This window comes from Sapajus apella, unplaced genomic scaffold (genome assembly GCF_009761245.1).
Source record: "Sapajus apella isolate SASKATOON/1434 unplaced genomic scaffold, GSC_monkey_1.0 scaffold42, whole genome shotgun sequence".
In the NCBI taxonomy this organism is placed as follows: Eukaryota; Metazoa; Chordata; class Mammalia; order Primates; family Cebidae; genus Sapajus; species Sapajus apella.
Genome location: NW_022436982.1, coordinates 4696950 through 4712915, shown reverse-complemented (window position 1 = coordinate 4712915; position 15966 = coordinate 4696950).

Sequence of the window (15966 nt, the reverse complement as noted above, 5' to 3'; positions counted from 1 at the left end):
AGTTAACATCTCATCTAACCTTTTTTCTAAGTTCTTAGTTTCTTTGCATTGTGGCCTATATCCTAGCTGTGATAGATTACTGCAAGGCGTTACAATCTGAGGAAACTAGGCAAAGGATACATGGGATCCCTCTCTTATTTCTTACAACCTCATAAAAATCTACAACTAAAAATATGAAGTTTACTTGACAAGAAAAGGTAATCTGAAAAGTGTAAGTACTTTATTACTGTTAGAGAGTAAGCACTTATTGGAACATCCTGGGAAATGTGAATTGAATAATATGTAGAATGGGTAGAGCTTGAAGGTCATGATATAAAGTGTGAAATTTATTTTCAAACTGATTATGGATGGTGCAGCATTATCTCAATCTGTATTTTATTGCTGCTATAACAAATTATTACAACCTTAATGTCATAAAATAGCACAAATTTATTATAGTTCTAGAAATCTGAAGTCTGAAATGAGTTTCACTGGGCTACAATTAAGATGACAGGAGAGCTTTTAATTTATTTATTTATTGCTGGTAGCTGTACTGAAGAATATGCTCCCTTCTGCCTTCTAATTTTTTCCAACATCTAGGGGCTGTCTGAATTCCTTGGCAAATAGCCCTCTGCTTCATTTTCAAAGACAAGAATGTAGCATCTTCAGGTTTCTTTGACTCTGAACCCTCCTGTTTCTATTTTACTTATAAGGACCAGTATAATTTCTTCATAAGATGCTTAACTCAATGGCATTAGCAAAAACCCTTTTGCCATACAAGTTAACATAGTCATAGGTTCCGGGAATTGGAACATGGACATTTTGGGGGAGGGGCATCATTTATAGATGATTATTACAAATGGCTTCTGAGATGGCTAAAGGTATTCAAGGCTAGTTTTATCCATTCTAACCAGTAGGTTTGTTGGAATTGAGTAAAATTGACTAGCAATTTTGTATAGTGGTATAATTTGCCTATTTTCCGCAGCTCTTCCAGCCCTGTGTTCAAGGCTGAAGCTCAAAGCAGAGAAATATAATGATCTAGATATATTGTTTTCCTCTAGATTGATGTGGCAGATCATGGACATTCTTTTAAAGACTTCTATGGACCTGGTCTTACATTTCAGTTTTTGTTGTTGCTTAATTGGAATAACATCAACGATTTCCAATGAGCAAGATGTGAACATCAATAAATATGATAGTACCTAATTCTCCCCTCTCCTGTTCTAAAAAGCAAGATGCATGCTTCATTGCTTTGCCTCCCATGAGACTATCATATTGAAAGGGCTGCTGGTGGTACTTAAGGCTTTATTTTTCTTATTCCAAAGGTTTATTTAGAAAAGTATGTGCCAATTCCAATAGATTTATCTATACTATCTTTATCAGGGAAGATATTAATGAGATATAAATGAAGTAATTCTAAATATTCTACCATACAATAATTACTATAATAAATAACTCACTCAAAGTGAAAACAATTCCTTATAACTTTCACTTTGTTTTTGTTTTTAACCCTGGAAATACACATTTTATGAAATTTTCCATAAACAGGCTGTCATCTATTCTCCTTTTTTCATGTCTGTAGGTGAAATAACCATAGATATGACTGTAAAAATTGATCTCCAAATGCTGTACAAGAGACTTGCATAATCAGATTTGTAATATAGAAATAACATTTTAACTGCAGTATGACGGATGTGTGATTTCTTGAGTAGGAATGACTTATATTTATCTTTCCTGGATTTTCTTAGGATCTTCCCATTACAGTGCATTCAGCTTTCATGAGAAATTGCCCTTGGATATTGTTCAGCAGCACAGGTATTTATAAAAGGAACATAAACATGCATTATATTTATTTAATGTGTTGTGTTAAGCCTTTATCACAGAAGTTTGTGCGGAGGTATTTCTCCTAATCAGAAAGTGTGAAACTCTACCAAACTAAGCTATCTCCTGGCTTAACCAATTATAGTGTCATTTCATGAAATTTTAATGAAGTTAACAATAAATTGTAAATGAGTACAGTGTTATTGCTTGTCATGGAATAGAAAAAAAGAAAGCTGTAGAAATACGAAATGCAACACCAGTGAAATTAACATTTAAAATGGCAATCAATGAAGAGTATCATTTAAAATCTCAATGTATGTGAGGCGCTCAATGTATGCTAGGCAAGGAATTCATGAAGAAAAGCTTCTAAAATTTTGGCTACAACTTATGTAGTACTTGAAAGGAGCACTAATGTCAACTTGCTGACACCATTTGAAGTTCTCCTTTCAGGAGCTGAAAAGAAATTGCCTCTCCCCTATTACTTTATAACTATTTGAGATGATTATTTCCTGATTTGAAAGGCTTTAATATCATATCTTATCATACATTTAATAATTCCCTAGCATCTTTGAGATGGTATGAACTTTTCCTTAAGTCAAATAAAATGTGAATGGCAAAGACAAAATGGAACTTCATTTCTTGGTTTCCTGGCCCCAGATATTCTCCACTAATATATATATATTTTATTTTTAGGAGATAGTTACTTTCTGTTTTTACACAAACATCTCAAGTATATTTTGTAGATCATAATTACTACATTTAATGTTCTAATGTTCAGTCTCAATTTCAGTGTTCAATTTTTTTTGTTCTCATGTAATGCATACTCCTAAATATCTTTAACTTTTATATTTTTTTCCTGTATAAACAACATATCAATTCTTTAAGAATCTTAACCTTGCAAGTTTAGGTGTTTTTTGGTAACTTGTAGCTACTTCGAAATAATTATGGAAGCATTTTAGTCGTATATATATATATTTTTTGTCCTGAGGGAATGCCCAGAATTTGTTCCATTGGCACCTTCCTTAGGGACAGTTTCACTGATATTTTTCTGGTCTTCAAATTCGGTGAAATGTACACATTGGTGGTACTGTCTTCACCATGGGGAGCTGCCATGGTGTTAATGAATTTCCTGATTCCTACAAGAATTCAAACAAGGACATGGACACTGATAAAACTATCACATGGTGCTGATTACCTGATCACTAAACTCAGGGTACTAGAATATTGAACAAAAGAATCACTGGGAAAGACATAGATCAGAGCGGACTTGAGTTACATGTTTACCTTAAAAGTTAAAAAATACAACAAATTGGTTAAGTTAAATGAGTGGAATGTTTCCATGAATAAGTAATATTTGATTTTTCTAGCATTTTCTTTAAGTATAATGATATATACATATATACATACATACATATACAAAAACACTCATCTTACTAGAGATTACTAAATATTAATAATAATCATTATACTAATATTCTTGTTTTGACATTCAAATTAATTGGTTACCTTACTGAGACTAAAAGAATTCAGTAATCTGTCTTCTCTTTTAAAATTTCTTGAATTATCTGTTTTGTGGCATCTAATGATCCATTTCTTCCAATGTTAAATATTATTTTTTTCCTCCTACATTCAATGAATGATTTTTGTATTAAGACATTATAAAACATCAAATTCTCATTCATTGTTGGGGCTTACTCAAAGTTTAGTCCTCACTTATGACTATCTTCACCTAATATTTTTTGGGGAAATTTATATCCTTGAACATTCCTTTTCTAAAAGCATCCTTCCTGTTATTCTAGGAAGAAAAGGCAATGAAGCATTATTCCCTTCCTGTTTCTTCCTTTATTATTTAAGGGTCTTGAACTCTATCCTTGGGTATGCCACAGTAGTGGTCATAATGGGAAAGTGGTGGCTAAATACCTATTTAGTTGTTATCACTGGGTTTTAATATTTAACTTTTAAGACAGGGTTATGTTTATTGTCATGTTATTATATGGAGCCTGGATACTTACTTTCTAACTTTGTAGTAGAGGCAGTGTTTCAACTTGACAGGCAACCAAACCCTAATGGCTTTCAAGATTTCTGTAATATCTATGATTATTCAATTGGGCTTTACTTGGCCAGTATGTAAATTTGAGGCACAGAAATCATCCATACCAATTCATATCAGAGCAGAATATCAATCTCAAATAGAAATATAAAGATCTGCTCCAACCAGGCCTCCAAACACAAAACTGTTTTTCAGAATCAGCTCAACTATTCAAGCCCATGGTTACTCTGGAGGATAAGATTAAAGGAATGCCTCCAAGCCAATAACTGAGCTCAAGTACTTAAATCTTTCTATTCTAAACTATAAGAATCCTAGGGGAAAACCTAGGAAATACCATTCTGGACATTGGCCTTAGGGAAGAATTTATGACTAAGTCCTCAAAAGCAATTGGAACCAAAACAAAAATTGACAAGTGGGACCTAATTAAACTAAAGAGCTTCTGTATAGCAAAAGAAACTATAAGCAGAGCAAACAGACAACCTACAGAATGGGGGAAAGTATTCTCAAACGATGCATCCAACAAAAGTCTAATATCCAGAATCTATAAGGAATTTATAGATTCAACAAGCAAAGTGCAACCTCACTAAATAACATGAACATATACTTCTGAAAAGAAGACATACAAGTGGCCAAAAAACATATGGAAACATCAATATTACTAATCCTCAGAAAGATGCAGATCAAAACCACAAAGAGATACCATCTCACACTAGTGAGAGAGACTACTATTAAAATCTCAAAAGATAAATGTAGGTGGATACTGCAGACCAAAGGAAACACTATACACTGTTGGTGAGAATATAAATTAGTTCAGCTACTGTGGAAAGCACTTTGGAGATTTCTGAAAGAACTTAAAGCAGAACTGTCATTCGACCCAGCATCCCATTCCTAGATATATGTTCTATAGAAAATAAAATTGTTCTGATTGAAAGACACAGGAACTCATATGGTCATTGCAACACTATTGACAGTATAAAAGACATGGAATCAACCTAAGTTCTCATCAACGGTGGATTGGATAAAGAAAATGTGGTACATATACATCATGGTATGCTACACAGCTATAAAATATAATGAAATCATTTCCTTTGCAAACATGGATGCAGGTGAAAGCCATTATCCTAAGAGAATTAACACAGGATGAGAAAACCAAATACCACATGTTCTTACTTAAAAGCGGGAGCTAAACATTGGATTCACAGATATAAAGATTGCAAGAGTAGACACTGGAGACTATTATCGAGATGAGAGAGAGAAGGGGTTAAAGGTTGAAAAACTATTGAGTGCTATGCTTAAAACCTGGGTGGTGGAATCAATCAAATCCCAAACCTCAGCATAACACAATATTCTCATGTAACAAACCTGCACATGTACCCCTTTATCTAAAATAAAAGTGGAAATTATTAAAACAAATTAATAAATACATAAAATAGTAAAGCCAGAGTAAGGCAACCTATGAAATGATTGGAGCAAATTTCTGAGGAAATAGGAAACAGTAAAAGAAGTCTGGTAGGCATTCTACTGCTCCAATGAGAGTATAGCAAAACTTACTCTTTCCAATTGCTTTGGAATATTTCGTATTTTGAAGATGAACTCTCACATCTTTTTTTTTCTTTTTCCTCAGAGGCACAAACCGGAGAAGTAAAACCAACTAATAACAAAAATACATGAGAAAAATGTTTAGGGATGGAATGTATACCTATTGATTCATACCAACTGCTGCCGAAAACCAAACTTACTGTTCATTATGCACTGCATCAGGGAGAAAGTATCTCCTAAGCAAGTAGGAAATATTTAGTACCAGAAAAGTAAATAGTCATGTTTTCCCTTTCCATAAGCACATCAGACATAAATTTAACCGGACATGGTGGTAGAACTAAGTTTTTTAAAATTTATTTATTTATTTATTTATTTTTGGTGGTGGTGTTTTTAGAAACGTTCATCATTTTTGTTTTCCTCATCTCATTGTATTTTCTGTATACGTGGACCGTAGTGTAAATGCCAAAACTATTCAGTTAACCACCTATCATGGGACACAATGGCGATTGTGAAAAGCTGAAATTCATATTTCATGCTACAAATTTGTTATAGAATTACAGTTACAATTTGCAATACTGGAATTTCAATATTTCACCCAAAAATATTCATTGTGGATAAAGTAATTGGAAGCAAAACATGCCTTTTAAATAAAAACAACATAGCAAGTGCATTGGTAACATTGGGCCTAAAGATGGGAAAGCAAAGCAAAATGAATGTGATTGAATTGAAATATCAACTCTTTCCAATGAGGTATGGGATTTTATTTATTTTATTTTACACTTCCTTCAATTTCACCTTTTTCTTCACTGATTTGTTTTCTTTAGCATATTGCCAAAATAGGAGATTACAGCTTGTGTCCTGGATTTCAGATTAAGTTTTAGAAGAAACAACAACAAAAAGGTCAAAGAAATAGCTGAGTTTAGAGTGACTATCTGTGCTCTGTACTTACATATGGACTTTATCTGAAAGATTGAAAAGCTCCCTTCAGTTTAATGAATTGAATATGATTGGGCTCTGGATTGAATTAGTAAGTGCCATTCAGCCAGAAGTTCAACTTATTACTGCACCTGATTCCAGTTAAATTTTTTATGAGACAGACAACTAGAGAAATTTGGAAGTGCTACCACAGGAATAGAAGCCAAAACACCTTCAAAGATGATTTTATGCAATATCATATCATCCTGTACCATGGAAACTGCTATTATAGACTATAAAATTGTTTTAATATAGAAAATAATGATTTTCAAAGAATAAAAAAGTAAAGCATACATTTACTACCATGTTCTCATCTACTTGCATGAATATACTTGGAATTATATAAATCTAAAGAAAAAAGGCAAACAGCTTGGGCACATTTATCTGTACACCCACAGAATTCCAGTTAGTATCTTGAAGTGTTGAAGCAGTGAATTTTGATGTTATATATTTTTAGAGGTAAGACTTGTTATTGTTGCTGTTATTTTAAAAAACTGGAAAACTCTCATAAACAAATATAATAGGACTCTCAATTATTTACATGAAACATTGATAATTATAGACTCCAAAGAAGTCAAATCAACATTTTTCTCTTTTATATTTCTCCATTGTTTTATTCCAGTGTGATCTTATTTCTGGTTCAGTTAATTTTGACATGACCAAAAGAATTGCTGAAAATATATGGATGTTGGATGGCCTTGTGATACAAAATTAGTTTAACTCTCATTCTGAATCTTCACATGTAGAAAGAACATTTTTCTCTCCTGCCTCCATGAGTACCATGCAATAAAATTATTTTGTTATAGGAAAGATAATATCTAAGATTTATATTAGCATACTTTTTTTTTCAAAGCACTGTGGATTTTTTTATTGGTAAATTTAACGTTTGTAATTTTAACTTCATTCAAGTACAGAAATACAGAGAACACCACAAAGATGTTCCTCAAGAAGAGCAATTCCAAGGCACAACATAATCGTCAGATTCACCAGTGTTGAAATGAAGGAAAAATGCTGAGGGTAGCAAGAGAGAAAGGTCAGGTTACCCATAAAGGGAAGCCCATCAGACTCACAGTGAATCTCTCCGCAGAAACCCTACAAGCCAGAAGAGAGTAGGGGCCAATTTTCAACATCCTTAAAGAAAAGAACTTTCAACCTAGAATTTCATATCCAGTCATTCTCTATATAAGGTGTGATTTCGCTGAGAAAAGAGTGAAATCCTATGCCAAGAGCTAATGCACATGAGTTTTACATACTGCCAAGGAGCATCTATTTACAAAACCAACCACTCTGTTTTTCTTTAGTCCTTTTTAAGCCCTGAATATGGTAAAGTGATTATGAACTTCTATGAAAAATAGCCTCTAGAAGTAAGCAGATGTTTCTACTTTTGACAAATTGGAGATATCTAAGCCAGTACTGGCAATCCTGACTCTGCTGATGTGTGAAATCCAAGGAATTTCTGCAACACTGATGGAATGAAGTCTATCCTCGCTCTTAAAGGCAAATTATCTGTTAAATACGTAGACACAGTGCCTAGCCTCGCAAGAACTTTAGAATCTCATGAAAATTTTTTAATTTTTTAAGATCTTTATTCTAAAAAATAAACTTTTAGGGGAAGAAAATGTTTTAATATGTAATTATTTATTTTATGCCAATACACCCAAAAATTTTAATTTTAATATTTTTACAAATAAAGGGGCCTATGAAGTCAAAAGTGCCTAGGGCCTGTGAAAGTCATAATTCATCTGTTCTCCCTTTCACCCTGTAGACATCATGCAAGACAGAGGTAATGGAAAGCAATATATTTTGTGCAATTGTGTAGTAATAGACTGTTTAGATTCTGAACATTCCAAAAATAAATTTCAACTAATTTATCACTCAGTCATTGAATGGATTCTAGTTTACATCAAATGGAAATGATAGCTATAATGGGAATATGTTCCAGCATGTTTCAATCACTGGCCAAAACACTGTTCTTTACTGTATTCAAGTGAAAATTGTTGTTCTGTGAAGACCTGCTTCATCAGTCAGTCACTCATCAAAGACAGCACTAGTTCCCCAATTCACTGCATTCTAGGTTGAATGATCTGTGGTGCTGTGATTACACTGAAATGTATTGCTCAAATCATTCATCTGAATGCAGCACCTGGTCCCTTTTAAATATTTTATAGAACAGAAAACTTCTGAATGAAGACACCACAACCACAACTAACAGATGTTAAATAACTCATAAGATGATTTTCTGCAATTACATATAAATTTTTGCATGTGGTTATTGGCATTAGATTGCTCAGTGCTGAACATCCAATGGACATAAAAAAAACCTGATTTTTGCCTTAGCTTGCTCTTTGGTCTCTGCCCATGACCATGAGATGTTCTCCACTGTGGATTGTATGTGTTCAATTAAAAAAGAAAAGTGACTGATTTCAGGGATCTTTTCTACCTCTAAGTGTCAGTAATTCTGTTGCTAAACTGCATGTATTCATATAATGTCTACTTTTATTGCCTGAAACCTAGTCTATTGGTGAGTAGTTGCTAGGACCTCCAGCTGACAGAGTCCTTGAAATTGCCCATAAATGTAAATAGTAAGTACCACTTCCAAGCTATAGTATATTTAGCTCTTTTCTGGGAGTCACTGTTACAATTGCTATATGGCACCCATGGCTCATAGCAAAGAAGAGATCAGATATTACTGTCTTAATAAGGACTGGATCAGATGTTAACATGATATTAATCGGCGAAGCCTTATGGAGGCCATGCTGCCTTTTCTCCTCTGTTTTTCACCAGTTGATTTTCAGGAAAGATCGAAGAATTCAGGGAGATATCTGTTAAGCTTCTAATGGTAAGGAAGGTCAGTTGATATTTTTAGCATTTCCTTTATGCTAGCTTTAGTCTCTTACCAAATTAACTATATGTTAATTTAGTTAACATGTAGTTAAGTGTCTATCAATGAGATGATAAAGTCTCATCATAATTTTAAAGTGGATAGCAATAGACATAAATAAGTTTGCATTTTTACATTTGTTGCCTGCTTTAATGGAAACCATGTAACTGTGTATTAAGTATGTGTTTTTATTTAATTTTGGAAAGTACACAGGATGAGTAGACATATTTGTTTATGACTGTATCTAGAATAAATTAAAGGTACTGTTTTCCTTTTTAGCAAAAGAGAAGTGACTATATCAAAGTTAAAGAAGAAAATAAAAACTTTTTGACTTTACTTTACTGGCTAGGTCCTCCAGTACAATGTTAAGTAGAAACAACAACAAAAAATAATCTCAGATCATCTTGACTTTTTCCCAACCTGAATGAAGAGCACTCAGCATTTCATCATTAAGTAGCTTGTTCACAACCAATATTCTGTAGATCTATTTGTTAGAATTGAGGTATTCCCTTTATGCCTAATTTGCAGGGAGTCTTAATCAAGAAAGATTCTTAAATGTTACCATAATTTTTCTAACTTTAATAAGATAATTTTATATTTTAAGTATTTTTAATGTTTTTAATTGAACTGATTGCTTTTATGCCCACATTCATACCCAGTATCATAAATTAGCCATCTATATTATCATTTAAAGCTGATTTCTAAAACTAAATTCTCTCACTGAAAACCCCTTTGTGTTAGTTAAAACTCCATCTAGGTGCTGTTTGTATTCATGGCCTCCAACTTTTGCCTTCAAATTTTCCAACATTTGCTTCAGAAAATATTAAAGCATAGAGAGAATTTGAAAGGATTATACAGTAAAAACACATATACCCATGATCTAGATTCTGTAATTAGCCTTTTATTGTTTTTTCTCTACCATGTTTCTTTCCATCTCTATGCTAATTTCTCAATTTAGCTTTTAATTGAGGCATTTTGAATTGAGTTACATATTCATCAATACACTCTACCTATAAATACTTTAATGTATATGCTAATAGTGTTTTCCCTTTTTATTTTCTACAGGAGAAGGTTTAAAATCAGTGCTATTTCATTCTTTGCTGGGAAAATTCACTGGTCAAGTCATCCAGTGAATGATGATTTTTGACATTTCTTTGTAGGAAAGTTTTTAACTACCAATATAATATTTGTAAATAGACATAGAACTATTTTCACACTTTTTATTTTCTATTGATTATTAGTATATATATATATATATATATATATATATATATTTTTAAATTGTACTTTAGATTCTGGGATGTATGTGTAGATCATGCAGGATTGTTGCATAGGTACATACACGGCAAGGTGGTTTGCTGTCCCCATCCTCCTGTCCCTATATCTGGCATTTGTCTTCATGTTATCCCTCCTTGATCTCTCCACCCCACACTGTCTCTCCCCTATCCCCCAACAACAGATCCCAGTGTGTGATGCTTCCTTCCCTGTGTCCGTGTGTTCTCACTGTTCAACACCTACCTATGAGTGACAACATGTAGTGTTTGATTATCTGTTCTTGTGTCAGTTTGCTGAGAATGATGGTTTCCAGGTTCATCCGTGTCCCAACAAAGGACACAAACTCATTAATTTTTTATGGCTGCATAATATTCCATGGTGTATAAGTGCCACATTTTCCCTGTCCAGTCTATCATCGATGGGCATTAGGGTTGGTTCCAGGTCTTTGCTGTTGTAAATAGTGCTGCAGTGAACATATATGTGCATGTGTCTTTATAATAGAACAATTTGTAATCCTTTGGGTATATACCCAGTAATGGGATTGCTGGGTCAAATGGATTTTCTGTTTCTGGATCCATGAGGAATCACCACACTGTCTTCCGCAATGGTTGAACTAATTTACACTCCCACCAACAGTGTAAAAGTATTCCTATCTCTTCACATCCTCTCCAGCATCTGTTGTCTCCAGATTTTTTAATGATCGCCATTCTAACTGGTGTGAGATGGTATCTCAATGTGGTTTTGATTTGCATTTCTCTAATGACCAGTGATGATGAGCATTTTTTAATATGTTTGTTGGCATTATATATGTCTTCTTTTGAAAAGTGTCTCTTCATATCCGTCACACACTTTTGGATGGGTTTGTTTGTTTTTTTCTTGTAAATCTGTTTTAGTTCTTTGTAGATTCTGGATATTAGCCCTTTTGCAAAAATCATCAATAAAATCCTGGCAAACTGATTGCAACAGCACATCAAAAAGCTTATCCATCACGATCAAGTAGACTTCATCTTAGGGACGCCAGGCTGATTCAACATTCACAAGTCTATAAATGTAATCCACCACATAAACAAAACCAAAGACGAAAACCACATGATTATTCAATAGATACAGAGAAGGCCTTCAACAAAATTCAACAGCCCTTTATGCTAAATACTCTCAATAAACTAAGTATCAAGGGAACATATCTCAAAATAATAGTATATATGTTTGAACTATTTCATTTTGAGAAAAACATAGATTCACAAGTAAGAAAAAATACAGAAGGATCACATACATCTTTCACTCAGCTCCCTCAGTGGTAAAATCTTGTATAACCATAGTACGATATCACAACCAAGAAGTAGATGTTGATAAAATGCACAGACCTTATTCAGATTTCACATGCACTCTTTGTGTATATACATGTTTGTTGAATTCTATGCAGTTTTATCACACTTGTAGATTTATATTACCACAACAGTCAAAATACAGAACAGTTTTTATTGTAGTCTCCCTTGTGCTACACTTCTATAGTAACACCTTCCTCCCTCCCTTTCTCCCTTTTTCCTAAACCCTGACAACCACTAATCTGTCCTCCATTTCTGTAATTTTGTCTTTTCAAGGATGGCATATAAATGGAATCAGAAGTAGAAGCATTCAAGAATACTATGTAACTGAATTGTGTGTTATCTTTGGGGATTGGCTTTTTTACCACTGAGCATATTTCTCTTGAGATTGCTACAAATATTCAGATATATAAATAATCTATTCCTTTTTTTTTTTTTTTTGAGTAGTGTTCCATGATACAGATGTAACACTTTTTTTTTTTTTTTTAACCATTTACTCATTGAATGACATTTAGGTTATTTCCAATTTGGGGTAGTATGAATACAGCTGCAGTGAATGTTTGTGTATAGGGTGTGTGTATGTATGTGTAAGTTTCTCTTTATAATTTGTATCATTTGCCCTGATTGATGGTTCATTACTAATAGTAATGCTGTATTACTTCCCCTCTTTATTGTTCTTTTAAAAATCCTCACATCCCTCCAGCTCTTTCCTTATTTCTCTGTTTCTCTGTCATATGAAAATTACCTTGAGGCAACAGTGACTTCTAAGTATACTACTAGGTAAGCTCTCCCAGATGCAATACAATAAACATGTTCACTGACTAAACATGGGTAAAATATAACAATTAATTTGAAATGCAAACACAGGATAATCTTGGTTTTCATAATTCAGTCTTCTCTTTTCTGTCAATTTTCCCATAATATTTTTGTCTTTTTTGTGAAGTATACATCATACTAATGCATGCTTTAAGCTTTTTATGTTTCTGAAATTTTTCAAATGTTCTGAAAACAGATGAAACGCAATGAAGAAATGAGAAAAACACTCATTTCTGGCATGGAATCAGTTGTTCAGTACATAGCTTCCAAATATGCAACTGTATTGCAGTTTATAAAGTGTTGTCTGATTTATTATTTTATTTTAGTCTCCAAATAATTCTGTGAATTAGGGAAGTAAGACTTCCTATATCCTTTTTATAAACAAACAAGTTTTGGAAGGTTAAGTGAACTACTCAAGGGTATGTAATTAGTGGCAGAGCCGGGATTGAATTCCAAATCCTGTATTAATTCAAATACAAGATATTGTCTTTTCAAAATATGCTAGCATACAGTAAATATAATTGGATTATTGATAAAGTTTTATTGAATAATGCTATAAAATATTTTAATAATGACGACTACTAACCATGCTGTTTTGAGCTCTTATTTTTCACTGAATAAACAGAGATACTTAATGCTATTTCAGTTGAATCCTATGATTTTTCATTCACTTCCAGCTATTCAAAGAGTATTATTCTGGTTATTACTGCTACCAAAACAGAGATATAGACCAATGGAACAGAACAGAGGGCTCGGAGGCAACACAACATATCTACAACCATCTGATCTTTGACAAACCAGACAAAAACAAGCAATGGGGAAAGGATTCCCTGTTTAATAAATGGTATTGGGAAAACTGGTTAGCCATGTGAAGAAAGCAGAAACTGGACCCCTTCCTGACATCTTACACTAAAATTAACTCCAGATAGGTTAAAGACTTAAACATAAGACCTAACACCGTAAAAACCCTAGAAAAAAATCTAGGCAAAATCATTCAGGACATAAGCGTAGGCAAGGACTTCATGACAAAAACACCAAAAGCATTGACAACAAAAGGCAAAATAGACAAATGGGAACTAATTAAACTCCATAGCCACCGCACAGGAAAAGAAACAGTCATTAGAGCGAATCGGCAACCAACAGAATGGGAAAAAATTTTTGCAGTCTACCCATCTGACTAAGGGCTGATATCCAGAATTTACAAAGAACTAAAAAAATTTACAAGAAAAAAAACAAAGAAGCCCATTCAAAAGTGGGCAAAGGATATGAACAGATACTTTACAAAAGAAGACATACATGAGGCCAACAAACATATGAAAAAATGCTCATCATCACTAGTCATAAGAGAAATGCAAATCAAAACAACATTGAGATACCATCTCACACCAGTTAGAATGGCGATCATTAAAAAATCTAGAGACAACAGATGCTGGAGATGATGTGGAGAAATAGGAACACTTTTACACTGTTAGTGGGAGTGTAAATTAGTTCAACCATTGTGGAAGACAGTGTGGTGATTCCTCATGGACCTAGAAATAGATAATCCATTTGACCCAGCAATCCCATTACTGGGTATATATCCAAAGGATTATAAATCATTCTACTATAAGGACACATGCACACGAATGTTCATTGCAGCACTGTTTACAACAGCAAAGACCTGGAACCAACCCTAATGCCCATCGATGATAGACTGGACAGGGAAAATGTGGCACTTATACACCATGGAATATTATGCAGCCATCAAAAGCGATGAGTTTGTGTCCTTTGTAGGGACATGGATGAACCTGGAAACCATCATTCTCAGCAAACTGACAGAAGAGCAGAAGATCAAACACCGCATTTTCTCACTCATAGGCGGGTGCTGAACAATGAGAACACATGGACACAGGGAGGGGAGCACTATACACTGGGGTCTGTTGGGGGGAAATAGGGGAGGGACCGTGGAGGGTGGGGAGTTGGGGAGAGATAGCAAGGGGAGAGATGCCAGATGTAGGTTATGGGAAGGAAGACAGCAAATCACACTGCCATGTGTGTACCTATGTAACAATCTTGCATGTTCTTCACATGTACCCCAAAACCTAAAATGCAATAAAATAAATGGAAAAAAATAAGTCGTGTTTATTTTGCACCTGAAATATCTAATTTTGATGTAATCCTCTTCCCCGCTCTTCCTAGTACTACTTAACTTAATTCTACCTCTGTGGAAGTAAATTTTTCTGGTGTTGCAACAGACTAAATTGAGAAGGGAAAAAAGAGATGCTTTCCTGCTGGCTTGTGCAATGTTGCCATGTCCTGCACATTAACTCATAGACTCTGGTCATACCCACTCCCTCTGTGTACAGAGTGGCCAAATATTGCCTCTTTTGTGGAGCACAGTAGTATATTCTTCTGAAGATCCTGAATATCCTTTCTCATTCTAGACACATTTTTCAGGTATGCAAACTACAGCTTGGGTACTTTATCTTCTTCATTTACTTTAGATGTAAGAGAGAGCCTCTGTCCTTTACAATAAAGACACCAGTCACTTTATTGTAAACCAGACTAAATGGTAGAAGTGCAGGAGGATTCACCTTGTGTCAGCCCTGCTATTCTGCATGTTCCAGCAAAACCTGGTACAATGTTGGTGAAGAAGTTCAGAAAATGTATAGGAAAGATGTTCATTAGTTTTCAACCTAGTAGGAAATGACGTGGCTCAGATATCCATTTTTTTTTTTTTTTTTTTTTAACTCCTTTAAAACAGCCCTAGTTTGGCCACAGAGGAGACAAGCCTCCCTATCTGTTGTGATTAAGTGGGTTAATGCATAAGACATCCTAGATTCCGCAAAGTTCCTTTCAGGAACTTGTATGGGGAAGGGGCTAGCCTTTACAGTGGAAAGATTTTAGAATGTTCTTTAGGCGTTCTTTTTGCACATTATTCACAGGCATGATTCTGAGCTGCAATCACCAGATATTGGGAAAAATTCCATCAATATACTCTTCTATAAAATATAACATTTTTAAATATTATTTTTTGACTTGAAACACAGATGACAAACTTCCTTCTTAAATCACATGGAATTCAACTCACTGGAATGTTAAGGATAGAAAGATATATAAATATCAACTGAGACTAATTTTATTTATTAGTAAAGATAATGCATATTAGTGCCAACTAATTCAGTAAAAAATGTCTGCATTGTCAGTGTTGGCTAAAATGATTTTGCTTTCCTATTTAATTAGGGTGACATTTAAGCCAAAATCATACACTGAATCAGCTACTTTGGGTAGAAAGATAATGTCAGAGAAAAAATAGGAAAAATGTG